The sequence below is a fragment of the Manacus candei genome, unplaced genomic scaffold (genome assembly GCF_025592945.1).
Source record: "Manacus candei isolate 608988 ecotype Guabito, Panama unplaced genomic scaffold, ASM2559294v1 h1tg000003l, whole genome shotgun sequence".
In the NCBI taxonomy this organism is placed as follows: domain Eukaryota; kingdom Metazoa; phylum Chordata; class Aves; order Passeriformes; family Pipridae; genus Manacus; species Manacus candei.
This window is the reverse complement of record NW_026138051.1, coordinates 716998-734006: the sequence shown is the minus strand read 5'-3', so window position 1 is coordinate 734006 and position 17009 is coordinate 716998.

Sequence of the window (17009 nt, the reverse complement as noted above, 5' to 3'; positions counted from 1 at the left end):
CTGTGTCTATTGTATTTATAAGCCTGTTAGTTGATTAACCACACTCGAACACTGGCAGCCCGAGTGCTTCGCTGAGGGGCTTCAATGGGAGCCTGGAACAATGCGATGACACAGACAAAGGGTTTAATGGATAATTAATTGTTCCAGCGTGTGAAGTTTCTGTGCAAAGACCCTGGTGAATCAGAGTTTCCGATTTCCACTCCCTTTACAACAGGACTAAATAGTAACACAGAAATCGTGGAATGGATTGGGAGGTTTTGTAGATGAAAAGGGCCAGAAATGAGGCTCGTTTGGTGTGGGGTGTCCTGGCACTGGCCACTGCAGCTCTGTAACCATCTCCTAATCCAACAGCAGGCTTGGGGCACCTTCCACATACAGAGGAGCTGACTCTCCAAGGAAGACTAATACAGCAAAAGGATGGAAAGACAAGGGACAGTCAGGGCTGCTCTGTCCTGCAGAGGACGCGCTGCCAGCGTTGTTAAGGAGCAGAGGGGCTGGACACCTCCACTGTCCCACTGAGCTGCCCTGGCACCACCGGGCTCGTCACCAGTGCTGCCCGTGAGGACCTGGCATGGCAGAATCCCTGTGTCAGCAGATCCACAGGGACAGAGAACAGGAGCCCCAAACCGTGCTGGCACACGTTGAACACCGAACACGTCTGCCTCGTGCTCCCATCCCTAAGTTCCTTTGCAGAGCCCTATCTGCCTTTTCCCTCCATTTGCTGGGTGCATTTTGACACCTCACAAAGGCCCAACACCAACACCCATCCGTGCACACAGAGGCTGAGGCACACCCAGCACAGTGACTGTGCACACACACACTCTCACACCCACACCAGCACAGACACACGCTAAGCACACGCACACACACGCATATTAATGGCTTTGCCCTGTCTGTGTCCCCCTCTCTCATTTCTGAGCTGTGCCGAGAGCCAGGGAGAGGAGCTGCTCCCAGCCCAGGCCCAGCACAAAGCCGGGCTCAGCGGGGCCGGGCACAATGGCAGATTACATTAGAGAGAACAGCCAGACGTGTCCTTGTCATCCCAGGTTAATATGACTATGGATTAATGCTGTAGCTGCTGATTGTTATGGAAATCCCCCCATTTAGCTCCTTCCCAAAGCATTGACAGTCCTAGCCTTGAATTCCGAGCAGGGGTGGAACTTGTTAATGGATTTCATTTTCCTGCAGGAAGCCAAAGCATTTAGAGGGAGAGGGAGCGCCAGTGTGCTGACTTCCTGGAAGGGTTCCAGTCTGCATTGAGGCACCATGGACGGTTAATCCCTTGCTCGGATGCAAAGTGATGCAAAGAGCCATGTTGGTCTTGCCTCTCTAGGAAAAAGGAGGAATTTAGGTGTGGGGAAGTGAGTGTTTCCTCTTAAAACCTCTCCTGACCTGGGTACTGTGTGTCTGAGGCACATCCCGCTCCCGGTGCGCAGACACACGTGGCACCTCACCTGCAGCAACAGGAAAATAGCCAACTGCTCCAGAGCAAACCCAGCATCTCTGTACATCCCTAACCCTAACCCTACCCCGATGAATTCTTTAGGATTCAGGTGATGACTCCTGGGGCAGCTCTCCAAAAGGCTGAGCAAAGAAGGGCTCTGACGCCAGTATGTGGAGCAGAGGGAGCACTGGGACACAGAAATCAATTAAGGTTTCCTTCACAGGTTTTTCTGTTCTGTTTAACACCAGTATCCTCTCCACCTTCCCTTCTGCTCACTCTCACCAGGAGGGTTCATCAGTCCTTGCAAGGTCCAAGGAGCAGAAAGTTGCTGCCTGACACTTTCAGCCTGGCTTTTGCTGGGGAAGTTCAGGGATATTTCAATCCCCCACTCAAAGGCCACTCCTGCCTGTGAGAACGGATGAAATCCCATCCATCCCATCCCAGTCTCACAGCAGCAAACGAAACCAAATAGAATTGAAGTCTCAAGATATGCCATGCACTTTTTCCACAGTGCAGAGGGTCAGTTCCCAAGCTGACACTCACGTTGGAACACCGCACTCAACAGGGTCAGGGTGGTGGGAGGTGGGTGACCCCCACAGCAAAGAGATACTCGGGCTCCTCCCCACTTTCTGGAGCACCCATCTCTTAGGGAAATCTACCATAAAGTTGAATTTCCAGAAGCAAGGTCCATATTTGACAGCAGTTTTACACACTCCCAGCACACAGGATACCTGATCTTGACGGGAGCTTTGGGATGCTGCTGCAGCACTCGCCGTGCATAGTAATAACGCTAATGAATCCCGTCCCTAATTGTCCCGGTCCCGCGGGTGACATGTGCTCCCTGCCCCAAGCCCTGCTCGGGGGAGGGGGGGTTGCTGTGGAGATGCCTTGGGGGGTCTCACACTTTGGAGCTTGACTTCAGGTGCAGGAAAAGCAGCAGGAACAGTCCGGAGAGACAAAGCTGCCCTTCTCATGGAAATGCCTCTGGTGGTGCCGGGAAGGGAGGGAGGGAAGCCGAGGGGCTCTAGCCATGGAGATGCTGCATTGTTTCCCAGTAATTAGCATGTTTTCCAAAGCTTTCTATGAGTCGTCAGCGGCTTTTTAAGGAGGTTTTGCCAAGGAGCATTTAAATGGAAATCCCCGGAGATACAGATCCTCTTTGCAGGGTCTCACTGGAAGGCAGCGGCTTCCCAGGAGAAACCAGCCCCCACCTCCTTGGCTGATGGGTGGGTTTATGTGGATCTCGGATCGGGGGAGGGTGGGGGCGATTTTCCTGTGCTCCACTGTGGGGACGGCATTCCCAACGACAGCCCCTTTCCTGTGGTGTTGCTCCTGAGCCCCACGTCCTGCTCCCTGGATACAGGGTGTGTCACAGCTGCTGCCTTCCATCTGCTTGGATCCACACTCTGCCGTGCCCGGGGTGGGTCCCTGCATGGGCACAGGCACACACAGGGACTTCCCAAGGGAGCAAAACCATGGAATCATGGGATGGTTGGACTAGATGATTTTTGGAGGTCCCTTCCAACCCAAAGCCTTCTGTGATTCTGAGACTCTGCGATTCCACGTGTGGCAGCAGCACTATCCCACAGTGGCTGCCAGAGCCCGGGGGCTGTGCCAGTCCCTGGGTGGGGACTGGGGCTCATCACGGTGCAGCTCATCAGAGAGCCTCAAGGAGAGGTCTGGAAGCCTTGCAGGCTGCAGCCACCCACCAGCATTTGGTAGCCCAAGTGATTAAAGCCAGGTCCCTAAAACAGCATTTGGAGACAGAAATTAAGTCACCTGATGGTCAGAGGTGACCGAGGCCCTGTGGCACCACCCCACCATTCCTGCATGCAGGTCCAGGCACAGGTCCAGGCGCAGGCAGACACCTGCCCATGGGCAGCCCTGGGAAGTGTGGGCAGTGCCTGCAGGACCCGGTCCTTCTCTCAGGGTGGCCAGGTTGGATTCTCCTTCACTGGATGAGGATCGTTCTGGAGTCTCGCTCTGCCCTTTGACACTTTCTTTTCCACTCCTGTGGCAAGTCAAAAAAATTTCAAAAACCATCATGACTATGCAGAGGAAGGTCTCGATGACCAACCTGATGGATCCAACTCGAAGCCCACATTTTCACAGACTAAGAAAGCTGCAGTTTTGCCACTTTCCCCAAGGACAAGGAATCTCAGCCCGGTTTATTGTGCAGGCATGTGCCTGGGAGAGTTTCACGGCCCTGTGATTTATGCCAGGGTGTGAGTTATAACTCCCATTTCTGTTCAAAAGCTAAACACTCTAATAGTGGGGCTATTACTGTCAGCACGTCCCAGCCGCGCTCCCGAGATCCAATCGAGCCGGAGCCGATATCATCTGTGTGCTCGTCTGCCTGATGGAGCTGCCTTTCTCTTCCCTCTCTCACATATTGCTGTCTCAAGGACTGTTTTTCAAGCAACAATTCATGTCTGCTTCAGTCATCAGCAAAAACAATCAAGCTCAATTTTATTTTTGGCAGAAATCAAATGCTAAATGAGATCTTGGAATCATAAACAAGACTGATGTAGACAAATCAGAGGGAATTCAGGGAAGAATGGCATAGATGATGAAGGGGCAGGAGGGACTGCTGATGGGGAAAGATTAAAATAAGGAAATACAGCCAGGCCAGGAGAAGACTAATAGGGAACATAACGGCTGTCTAGGAATATCCGAAGGGTGTAAACACTGAAAAGGAAGAAATATTGTCCCAAATGGCCCAAAAAGCAGCGGAGCTATGAATAAAGGTGATGAAACCCAACACAGGGAAATTCAGCCTCCACACCAGCATAGCTTTTCTCCCTTAATGCCCATACGCGGTGCCACGGCCTTTCCCAGGGAAAGCAGGATAAACACTGTGCTGTGCTGTGAGCCCGCCGAGGAGAACCTCCCTTCCATAAATAATTGGCACTGAAACATTTTCAGCTTTCTGCTCTCTTTCCTCGTAACCAGCGAGATGGATGAATAATCCATGATGGAGAGTTTACTCAGGGAATTCAGCTGTGGACATCACTCACAGTTCGCCAGTGAATGGATCACACTTGCCTTCAATTCATCTCATATTCGAGTTACTCAATCCATTTTTTTTTGGCCTGAGTGCCCTTGGAGAGCTCACTGTGCTGGTCAGCAGTGGTGGGTCCTGCCCATCACCCCCTGCTCCGGACTGAGGAGACCTCTCTGATGACATCAGACATTGCTGCAGTGATGTCTCTGACCAGGGGCACTGGGATGAGGCCAGAAGGGGTTTGACTGCTGGGGAGAGAATAGTTTAGTGAATGAAATAAATGAGCTCTGGTGAGGAGTCCAGTCTCCATCCTCCTTTGTTGGGAGGTCACACCACACCTACACAGTCTGCATGTGATGGCCCCTCATTTCCTAAGTCAGGTGAAGTGGATAATTGGATGGCAGCACAGTTTCCATCCCGAGCTCTGTAACAGGTCCTTCTCTGCCTTGTTTGCCCCGTTCTCTGTGAGGACTCTGGAACTGTTCTTTCAGCAATGACACTGGCACAGACTGCCCAGAGATGCTGTGGCTGCCCCATCCTTGGAAGTGTCCAAGGCGAGGGTGGAAGGGGCTTGGATCAATCTGGTCTAAGTGAAGGTGTCCCTGCCCGTGGCAGGGGAGTGGAAGGAGATGGACTTTAAAGACTCTTCCAACCCAAACCATTCTGGGATTCCATGATTCTGTTAGGGCCCAAGGCATTGCCCAGGCACATCCATCAGCTGTTCCCAACTTCCTCCTCCTTCCTCCCACTTTGCTCCTCTGCTCCTTCTCCTGTTTGCAGAAAGAGAAGGGCAGGGCTGGAGGAGGCAGGGCTGCAAACAATCCAGCAGGAACCGCTCTGAGCTCAGCACTAAAACGTCCTGGAGAAGTGCTTGTCCAGGGCTTTTCACCAGAGCATTTCAAGGGAAAGCAGGAGCTGCTGAGCTGTGGAAAGGCCCTGCCCGAGAGGACATGCCGTGACTGACTCTCCTGAGCACAGCTGTAAATCTGTAAATCTGAGCACACATCCGAGGCCGATGGGGCTCGTTGGGCTTTAGTGCAGCGTGACAGCGACTGGGACACGGCCCCAGCACTCGCCCTGCTGAGCCTGCAAGGTCAGTCCACACTGGCAGAACAGGGGGATTCTCCACCAAGCTGCCAGCTTTCTGTAGAAAAGGGAAAAGTCCCCTGCACCAACATTGCTTTCCCTGGGACACCGGATGCAATGGGGTGGTTTAGCTTTTCCCTCTGACCCTATTTAAAGATAAGAATGAGAGGACACCTCTCCTTTTCCTGAGAGGTCCTGCTCCTTTTCCCTGTGCTGGTGGGGAAGGTTGCCTGAGTGCTCCTCAGCCACCCCCTACCCAGCAGTGGTCCAGGGGGCACACAGTTCCACTTTCTGACCTTAAAAAAGAGACAAGAGGTCCTGGTAGCCACAGGGAAATGAACCATCCAGCACTCAGGGGGCTGGGACGCTCCTGCACTTGGGTGTGGGGACACAGGCAGCCCCCAGAGGGAAGATCCTTGTGCCCGCAGAGATGACAGTCCCCCAACACCCTTCTCCGGAGTCCCAGGTGTCCCAGTGGGAAGGAGGGCTCCAGCCCTGCAGATCCCACCACAGGCTCACCCAGGCTGCTCCACAGGGAAACCCAGAACAGCCCAAATAGGAAACACATTGGGGATTAGTGGGAGAGATAATTCCAGCAGACAGGGCCGGGCTGGCCTTGATTACTGCAAATCACAGCGATCGCTGCTGGTTGCAATCCCAGCAGAAGCAATCCCTTTTTATTGTGCTTTCTTCCTGATTGTGTTTTGGGTTTTCCTCCCTCTGTTGTGGAGTTGAAGGGATCTTGACGTGTAGTTTAGGATCAGATCTGGAGCTATGAGGGAATTGCCGTAATCTGATTACACAGGAATGTCCCCCGGATCTGAGGCGAATGACAGCTCTAATTGCACTTGGACTGTCCTAAAACTTCAATTTTGTACTAAACAAAGAGAAACATTTCAGTTTAACATATCTCAGATAGTCACTTACAGTCACTACCTCACTGTCATTAGCGAGGTGGGTGCCCTGGTCCTGCTTTGCACTGGGAGTTTCTGGCAGCTGAAGGCACTTTAAAAAAACCACCCTCAGGTGTGGCAGTGATTCTGCCCAGCTGGCACCACAAGTGGGCAATTTGGGCAACCATAGCAGCAGGGTGGCAGCTCCTGGCACAGCACACAGCTGCTCTGGTTGGCTGTGCTGATGGGGCCGTGGTGCCCAGGGCTGGCTCTGCCAGGCTGGAGCTGGACCAAGTGCTGTGTCGGGGTGATGCTGTGAGGAGAGGCTGCAGCAGCTCCCAGCCTTTCCCTCTGCTCTCCCCCTGCAGTCCTGCCTGTGCTCCTGCTTCCAGGCTCTTTGGAGCAAGCACTAACCATCATCACCTGGGGGTTCTGGTGATTTCTCACAGGAGCCAAAAACCCTCCAAGCAATTAAGCTGACTCAGGCACAACCTGGTGCTCACTGTGGGGACTCCCTGGGGCCGGTGCCAGGCCAGCAGCTCCACTGTGGGCAGACTCAGGACAGCAGCACAAATGTTCAGAGAGCCACCGAGGGCTCTTTGCTTTGGCAGAGAGTTGGCAGTGAGGGCTGGGGGTGCCAGCTGGGCTGGTGACCCCAAGTGCAGCTGCAGCACTCACGAACATACCAAAGTGTCCCAAGAGGGTGAGGGGAGGGTGTTCCTTCATTTAATTGCAGGATGGTTTCTTTATCTAAAAGTAGGAATAATGAGCACTGTCTTCCTGGATGAGACAGCCCTTCACTGGGCACGGGATCAGGCTGGAGAGGGGGCCTTGTGCAGGAGCTCAGTCCCCTTCCTCACTGCCTCACTGACCTTCCCTTTGTCCATCTTGATCTATTTAGGATTGCTGTTCATTCACCTCTACACTGCTCTCCCCCACTCCCTTCCTGTCAGATTTCACCCTCCCTTTATACCTGGGAAGATGGAATAGGAAGGTTTTGAGAAGCAGTTTCAGAGACAGCCCTCACCCTTTGTTTCTCCCGTGGCATCTGGTGATAATAACAGTGCAGCAGCCCCAGACCTCCTGGCTTCAATTACTTTACAGGATCAGCTAATCCCAGTTAAAATTACCTTTGTAACTGAAGGATAATTGTAAATCAGGGTCTCTCCTGCACTGTGAGCTGAAAAATCATTGCTGAGTTGCTCCCTGTGCCAAGGCTGCAGAGATCAGCGGATGAGGAACAGGCTCTGGGAGATGCTGTCCCAGAAGATTGGTTTTCCTTTTAAAAGCAAACTCCAAACAGATGGGCCCTTTTTCCCTATGGCTCTGCAGAGTGGATGGGATTGAAGTAATGGAGGGAAGAGGAGACACCTCACAAGTTTGTTTACCTGGGTAGAGCTCTGATCATTGAACTTCTCCCAGGATTGCTCCAGCCTGGCAGACCTGCCATGAGGAGGCTGATGCAGAGAATGGCTCAGGAGAGCTCTGCCAGTGCCATCTTCAGGCTCTGCCAGTGCCATCCTGCCTCAGGATGCTCAAAGCAGTGTCCCCAGGGCAGGTGTGCCACCTCCCTGGTCCAATGGGACAGAACCAGCACAGGGTCCCAGGTCCAGGTAAACACCACGTGAGGCTGAAGGCAGGATGGGGGTGGTTTTGTCCACCATCAATTTTATCTCCCTTTGTTGTTCTCAGACATGACAGGAACAAGGGAAGAAATTAATTGGAGCTTCTAAATGAACAAAGACATCCCATTTCTGCACATGGCATGAGAGGGCTGGGTCTGGCACCTCCAGGAGATCTAATATGGCAAGTGATGGTGGTTTTAGATTAGATATATTTTTTTAAATGAGAATGGTGAGGCCCTGGCACAGGCTGCCCAGAGAAGCTGTGGCTGCCTCAGCCCTGGAAGTGCCCAAGGCCAGGTTGGACGGGGCTTGGAGCAACCTGGGCTGGTGGGAGGTGTCCCTGCCCATGGCAGGGGGGGGAATGAGATGAGCTTTAAGGTTCATTCCAACCCAGAACATTCTAGGATTCCATGATTCTATGACTCCATGATCTCTTTCTGAGGCCTCCCTGGGCTTTCCACCCACTTCTCAGTCTCAGGACATCTCTCTGGTACTTCCACAGAGCAAATGTGCCATTTGCCAAGACCAGACACAATTTTTCTTTAGAGGGCAGATAAATCTCTTCTGAACTGCTTTATCTAACCACTATGTTCTGCTTTATCATTTTGACCTTATAGTAACTTCCATGGCAGTTTCTGCAAATTGTTCCTTTTATGTCTGAGATTCCCTGGCTGTAACCCAGCTCCCACTGTGGTCACCTCCTCACTGCCCACTCCTGCTGCCAGTCTTGACCTGGCATCCCTGGTTATTTCTCTACCCCCCTCTGAGCAGCAAATCTATTTTCCCTGGCAGTGTAGTTGTAAGCCCTGATGAAGGATCAGACAGACTCTGATGGCTCAGAGATTCAATAAACTTTATTAACTCCATAACAGGCTTAACACACTCATCACAGACTCCCATACAGCCCCGGGTTTTGAGCTTGGTGCATCCCACAGAAAACCCCAGTCTGGCATGGTTTGGCAAAACTTGTCCACAACTGCAGATCAGATCTCTAAAAAAATAATAAATTAGGCAGGTGTATTCCAAGATAAATCATCTGTTCAGGTGCTGCCAAGAATAGCAGGATTGAATCCTGAGCACTGCACAGAACTCTTCCCGTGGCCTTCCTGAGGCCTCCCAGCCCAGGGACAGAGAACATTCCAGCATGCCAGACTGTGCCTCTGTGGGGTGGGTGTATGTGCAGCCCCACAACTTGCACCAGTTCTCCCAGTGAGGGCAGGGCACACGGCCTGGGGCTGCTCTGCAGTGCAGTGCAGGGGGGGCAGCAGAGCCCCAGCACCATGTCCCCACAGGTCACCTCCTCCCTGGGGCTGCCTGATGCCATTCCTATTTGGTTTGGCAGCCCAGGGCCTCTGGGGCATCACCAGTGCTCTGTGTCCTCAGGCCATCCCAGCCCACTGTGTCCAGTGCCCTTCTCCAGGGCAGGGCTTCCTCCATGGCATTACAACCCCTCTGTGATGGGTCCTACTGCTGGGGCAGGAGGGTTTTGGGGGGCTGGGTCCCGGTTTTGCTCAGGAAGCAGCACCCAGTCCATTGTCACCAATGTAATTCAAGAGGAGAGCACCTCTGCCCCTCTCCCTGTGTGTGGGAGATGCTCCCTTCTCACTCCAATCCAAGGGTTTGCCAGTGCAGAGGAGGGGGGAGAGGGGACCTGCCCAGGCAATTTCCCTAATTAAAGCAGGGGATATCTCCAACCAGCACAACCCACTGGAAATGCAAAGAGCAGTGATGCCATGTGAAGCCTCTAATTGCACCATGGCTCCAATAAAGGTTCGTGATGTCTGGAGTGAGCCGAGAACTTTCCCAAAGAAAGATGAAAATGGGGAAATAGTGGCATGATCAATGTTGCTATTTGGAACTCCTCAAATTGTTTTTCTTCTGTAAGTGTAGCCCAGCACTCATGGTGCCATTAGGACTCTCCCCTATTTTTCAGTCTGGTTTATGAAAGCTATTGATCTCCCAGCTGCTCGAGGATCCGTCAGCCCCGGCCAGGGCAGCTCATCCGAGCCCGTTCCAGGCTCTGCACACTGCGGGGCCGGGGATCGATGCAGTCCTGGGCACACTCACACGCCAGCCCAAGTGTGGCTTTATTGATCTGTGGGCTCAGAGGTACCTGGGGACACTGGCAGGGGGTGGGGGGTGAGGGAGCGGAGAGCAAAGCGCCGCTCCGGCTGCAGCGTCCTGCTCTGCACTGCTGGGCTCACCTTAATGATCTTTGATTTGCCTCTTACAGCACAATAACGATTGTGTAAGGCCAGGAACCTGCTCAGAGGGAGGATGAGAGGGAAGGCAGAGGCATTTTCCGATTTCCCGTCACAAACTCGTGATGTTCTGCAGAGGAGCGAGGCCGTGTCTGTGCTGGGCACCCTCTGCCCTCCCCTGCCCTGCTCCCTCAGCACCCACCACCTGAGGTGTGCAGGGAGCTGGTGGGGGGACAGAGAGGATTGAGAAGATCTTCACAAGTTCTCTGGGATGGATTTTTATGAGTTTGTTTTAGGCACAAACCCAGGGTGCCTCATGGCTGGTGTGTGTGCCCTGGCAGAGCCAGCATTCCATAGTCCCAGGGCTCAGGGACTGGCCACCCACCCAGGGGTTTTTTACTCTCTGTTTTGAATTACATCCCCAAAGCAGAAAGCCCTTCATGGGCAATTTTCAGTTGAAACCAAGCAGAATTATTCTATTAACCAGGTTACTGTGAATAATGCAATCCTGCTCCAGAGGCGGAGGGGGCAGCTCTTACAAATATCAGGAGGGTTTTGCTAAAGAGTGAAAGTTTGGGTGATGGTGGGTGCAGAGTGCCTGGAGTGCCTGACCTGGAGCCACTGCTGGTGTCAAGCAAACTGTTTTCCCTCCACTGCTTGCAGAGATCAAATTCTACAGCTACAGCAGCCGATTGTCCCCATCTCCATCTTCCTGCCCACAGCATCAGAGCTGGTGAGGAATGTCCCCATCCACCCTGGCACAGCAGCCAGGCTTGGCCAGCCCGGGAGAACCTCATTTCACAAGGTGGCAATTAAAATTTTATGCTCTGAGTTTTCCCTGAATGATTTTAAACCATCTTTCCTCATGATTTCCTAGTAGCAAGTTGAGTAAATTAGAATCTGAATGCAATCAACATCCTTAATACCGACGCCAGCCCGGCCGTCGGGGAGGCTGCGTCTGAGCAGCTCTGCCTGGCAAAGAAGGTCGAGGGCTGGGTGTCCTTGGAGGCTTTGCCCTTGGAGTATTGTCAGGGAGGGAAAGAAACACCAGAAAGTAGGACACGGTCCCCCAAGTAGCACAGAAATCCTACCCTGCTCAGCAAACTTTACTTATTTCCCTCATCTGTGTGTTTTCTGTCACGTCTCAGAGATGTGACTTTGATGATATATGAATAAAGGAGCAGCAGCAGCAGAACCAGCCCGTTCCCATCTGTGGGGCCCAGGAGGAGGGAGAGGGGAGATGCTCAGCACCCGCTGTGGGGGCCGGGGTGCTCTCAGCTCACTCCTGGCAGTGGTCTGGCACGGAGACCCGATTCCTTGAGCCTGCTGGGTCTCCTCTCTGCCACGGTTCACCCCGACATGCCCCTGCTCCAGGTATCCCTGAGCTCCCAACACTGCCCACTGCTCTGGGTATCCCTGAGCTCCCAACACTGCCCACTGCTCTGGGTATCCCTGAGCTCCCAACACTGCCCACTGCTCTGGGTATCCCTGAGCTCCCAACACTGCCCACTGCTCTGGGTATCCCTGAGCTCCCAACAGTTCCCATTGCTCTGGGTGGCTCCATGCTCCCATCTCCACCTGTACCAAGGTGATGTCTCTGTGGGAAGGTCCCTGGGGGCTCCAGGTCCCTGGCACTGACTTCCTGCACTGCAGGGAGGCACCAGGCAGGAGCCAGGCCTGGGAGTTTTGTGCGGTGGAGCAGATCAGTCTGTTCAACCACCCAGGTCACGAGTTGTGCAGTGCTCAGAGAGGGCTCAGGAGACACCAAGGACCCAGGGAAGGACACGTTCCTGGGCACAGGACCAGCAGAGCAGCAGCAGGCACAGGCTCAGCGAGGGCCATGTCTCTCCCTGCACACCCAGGGACATGCTGTGTCTGCTGGGTACACTCCACCCACGTGGCTTCACACACATGAAGTTGTGAAAGTCCCCAGAGCATAACCCTGAGGAGAAACCTTTGGATGGAGACAACCCCACTCCACACAGAGAGGGGTGGCAGAGTTTTTCTTTCCAGGTACGAGCTCGGTGGCTCAGACACACTGCAGCTCAGGAGAGTGGGGTTGCTTCCCCCAGCCCTGCTGAGCACAGGAGGGATGGGCTCAGCCTGTGATAAATCACAGAGAAGGGTACAGGGAGGTCAGGCCGTAGCTGCCAGCAGCCCACACTCCTCAGCACGGCTGCACGAGCCTTGGCAAAACTCAGCTTGCAGCCAGCACCACCATGGGATACCAGGAATGGGGCTCTCCATGGCACAGAGACACCCAGGAACCTGCCAGTGGCAACAGCAATGTCCAGGATCCACCCCGAGCCGTGGGCCGGGCTGGGCATTTCCCTGCAGAGGAGGGAGCCAGCCCAGAGAGCTGGATCCTGGCACAGGAGGAGCACTGGGGTCCCTGGGGAGGAGCAGCTCAGCCCTCGCAAGGCACGTGGATGGGAGAGGCACTGAATGGGCACCAGTGCTGCTCCACCTCCCGGTCCCCTCTGAGCAGTGAAAGCTGGGATTGTTTCACCCCCACCCCAGAGCTGGAGGTGTGTAAACAGGAAGAGTCGCTCCCTGCGCACCCGGAGCGAGGGAAAAATGAGGTGTTGAAAAGATGACAACCGGGTCTGCCAAGGATTTCACCTGGGCAGGGAGTGGGGAGAGCAGGGAGCGAGGGAAGGGGAAGGTGGGGAGGGGGAGCTGCAGGAGGAGAGGAGATGCTTGGAAAATTGTAGCTCTTATTTTGGGAGCAGAAAATATTCTCTTCCCGGCATCAAAGGATTTCACTTTCTTCCACCTAGAAAAAGTCAAGGCAGGCCCGTGTGGCTGCTGAGGGTGGAGGGGCAGCAGGGCAGGGCCGGGCAGGATGCGGGAATGAAAAGCCCTCTGTGCGGCTCCACTCCCCCGGGGGCACTCCAGACTCTGGAAAAGCCCAGAGGGAACCTTGATCATGGAGTGTTTATCGCTGAGGTCACTGCTGCCCTTCCCCACCCCGGCCTCCTCCCTCCCCTGCTTGAGGACCAGGCTCGGGGTTTTCAGAGGAAAACCTGCCATGTCCCAGGTGCTCCCACTGTCCCCACAGCCCAGGTGTGCCGTGGGTGCCTCTTTTGGGGACAGTAACACTCGGGACCCCTCTCCATCACAGAGCAGCCGGTCACAGCAGGACCACCGAGGCTGCACCGCTGTGCACGGGGCTCAGGCAAAGCTCTTTTTCTCCAAGAGCCATTGCAGAAAATTGACATTTGGTGGCAGGTAAGATCCCTCCCTCCATCGTGCAGAACAAGTTCTCCATCACCACACACCGCTCCAGGGAGGATTTATGCTGCGCCGCTGCTCCCTAGAGATGGATGTCCCACCGCACAGGGATTTCTTTCCCACCCACCAGTGCTCAACAGCAGCTGCCCAGGACCGGGCGGCGTTGGGGGACACCCGGTCCTGCACGTTGTTACCACCTGGTGGCACCAAAAAAGCTGTCAGAGGAAGAACTAATTAATTCCAGTCGCAGCCCTTGGCTTGGGAGTTTCAGCGCAGTTTTTAGGATTGCTGTGGTTCGCCGTGTGGCTGTTAAACACCGAGTCATGTTTTATAGCCGGAGGGTTAATGTTCGTGGGCTTCAGCCCCGCAGCGGGGGCTGCAGCTCAGGCTGAACGCTCAGATAAGGGAGGGGGAGGCTTTGCCTGCAGAGCTCAGCCCCCGGCACCCCCGTGCTGGCACAGCAATGGCACCACGGCTGGCCCAGGGCATGGGGGGACTGCTCAGGAGTGAGGCTCACTGCCTGTGTGATGGCTGGCAGTGATCCTGCGGGATCCAAAATCCTTTAGAGTAATCCCAAATCATTCTGGGGCTGGATTGTCCCCCCTGGTTTGGGCATGGCAGGCACGAGGACCAGGGATAGCTGCTTGGACCAGCTGCATCCCAGCACTGTCAGCAGCAAACCTTTGGGGCCAGGCTGGGTCCATGGAGGGAAACCCACCAGAAATTTCCCCCCAAAGCAGGAGGGAGGCCCCCGGGGTGGAACCTCCAGGAGCAGAGGCCAGGTCCCTGCGGGGCTGCAGCGCCGGTTGCTGACAGCAGCTGGATCTCCGGGAGCCTGGAAGTGACCCTAAAACTGTCCAAACAAACCCCCGTCTCACAGCTTTGCTGGGCCATGGACAGTCTGTCAGGGCAGCACAGGGGGAGGGTTGAGTGTGGCAGGAGCTCTGCACAGCTGGGGTGTTCCTCTTCCTCCCAGCAGTGGCTGAAGGGAGAGGGCCCGAGTTCCCCATGTCACAGCATCACACCAATCCCCTTGTCCTTCCCACTAAATCCCTTCTGCATCCCCCAGGAATGGCATGGACAGGCACCCAGGAGAGGGGAGGGGAGATGGGGGACCATGTCTGATGGGCCCTAGCAAAGGAGAGGGTGCCCTGCTCCTAGCTGTGTGAGTAGGGTCTTAAAACAGACCGGTAAGGCCCTGGCACAGGTTGCCCAGAGAAGCTGTGGCCTCCTCATCCCTGGAAGTGTTCAAGGCCAGGTAGGACAGGGCTCAGGACAACCTGGTCTAGTGGAAAGTGTGGGTGGAATGAGTGTGAGTGTGGAACAAGTTGGGCTTTAAGATCCTTTGCAATCCAAACCACTCTGTGATTCTAAGAGAAGCTGTGTGAGAGCTGGACCCTTGCCTGCACCAGCGAGCATCACCAGTATCCCCAGCCATCACCTCTCCAGTGAGGCCCCACCACCTCCCTGACGTACCCCATGCAGCTGTGCTGCCCTCCTGTGAGGTGGCCCCTGGGCACGGGCTGCTGCTGGAGGTGACAGAGCTGCAGGGATGGACCAGGGCAGCACTGCTCACCTGGAGTGTCTGCACCACATCCAGCCCTGTGCAAAGCTGCAGGAGCCTCCCACGTCCTTCCTTTCCCAGTGATAGTGCTGAGCAGGAGGTCAGTTGAAGGCAGGACATCCGATGAAAGAGCTTAATTGCTTCAGGTTACATTCAAAAAACACAGCCTAAATAAAGAGGTGGGGGGAGGTAGCAGCTCTTGATGGTTTGAGAGATTTATGTGTCTCAGCTGCTCCTGATCAGCCCTGGTCACCTCCAGCTCCCCATCGCCTGTTTTCCACCTTCCAGGGTTGCCCCATGTGTTGAAATGTTTGGGTGTCCCCAGAGGGCTGAGCCTTGGCCCTCATTAATCCCCCCTCGCTGACCCGACAACAGGGAGGAAATTTGCCTCAATTAAACATGTAAGGTCTCATTTCCCTTTGAAGTCAGAGCAGCACCAGGGAGTGCTGGGGAGGTCTGGAGAATAACCAGGGAAATTGGGCCCAAAGTCTTCACACTGGGGAGCTGCACACTAGAGATGAGCCTAAGCCCATAGAGCAGCCTATTGCTGTCTCGTCTCCCTCAGGAGAGTGCCCATGTTCTCAGAGCAGTGCTGGAGCAAGGAACATCATGGCAGGGAGGGAGAGCTACGCAGAGGTGCCAGAAGGACTGATGAAAGACTCCTAATCCACTTCAGCTGCTGTCCAAGGGAAGGAAAACCTCTGCTTCAGTTTGGGCTCAGTTCTTCAAGGATATGTAGATGGCACCTGGCACCAACACCTCCAGAGAGGGGGAGTGGAGCCCCCAGGTCCTGCTCTGCCTCGGATGGGCGTCCCAGCCTGCGAGTGTCCCTGCAGGGTGCGTGGGTGAGCACAGAGCTGCTCTGCTGCCCGTCCCTGGGAGCTGGCAGTGCAGGGAAGGCTCATCCAGCCTGGAGCCACCCAGCCTGTGCGTGCTGCAATGAGACCTGAAAGCACGCAGCCACATTCCCTGCACCTTCTGGCACGGTGGGAATAACAGATCACCAGCTCCTGCCTGTCATCCATCCTGCTTATTTCCTGCACTGAGCCTGATTTATGCTGCATCTCCTTCCCCCGTGCCATCGGCGCACGCTGATAGATGGCCCCGCTCCCTGCTCTCGCTGTCCCCTTGTGCTGCATCCAGCCATTAATTCTGTGCCAATGTAAACCTGTCTCACCTTCAAGACTTTAATTTCGCAAAAGCATAAACACCTTATAATCCGTCTGTCTTTATCTGGCTCCGGAGCTTTCCCTCCCTCCCCTCGGCCGAGGGTTATCTGGGGTGAGGATGTGGCCGCAGAGCAGGATCAGCCCCAGCCGTGGCCGGGGGGGCTGCCCCAGTGCCAGCACGTGGAACTGGGAGGAAGAGTCACTCACCACCCTCATCGTTCCTCTGGAGTACATAACAGCCCCTGCATCTTCCTGGAAAGGTGCAGGAGGTGCAGCCAGGTCCAATAAGCCACCATATCCCAGAGTCAAGTGCTTGGAGGGCCACTAAGTGGCCCAAGCTCAGCTTCCAGCCCTGAACGGTGGCCAGACCTTCTGTGCAGGGAGAGTTCTCACCCTGAATGAATCCTGGCATATCCTGGGTTTTCAGTCCTGATGAAAGACTGAAAGTGGAGCTTTGTGAGGACCTGGGAATCAGCCACGTGCCACTGCCCCCCTGCTGCTCCCCCCTTGCTCAGCTCACAGCCTGGATGGCACTCGGGGTCCAGCTGAGGACCAGCCCCCTGGGTGGGAGCTGGGAGCCTTTGGGCAGGACTGCTGCCATTGCCTCAGGTTCCACATAAGGGCTCAGGGTTCCCTCCAGCACTGGCAATTCCACCATGGCCAGGAAGGAAAAGAAAACTCCAACAACGTGGCAAAAATTAACTGTGTGTGTCCTGGGGCTGTACAAGGGTTGGATTTGGTGATCTTGGAGGTCTTTTCCAACCTTCCTGTTTAATGATTCTATGGGAC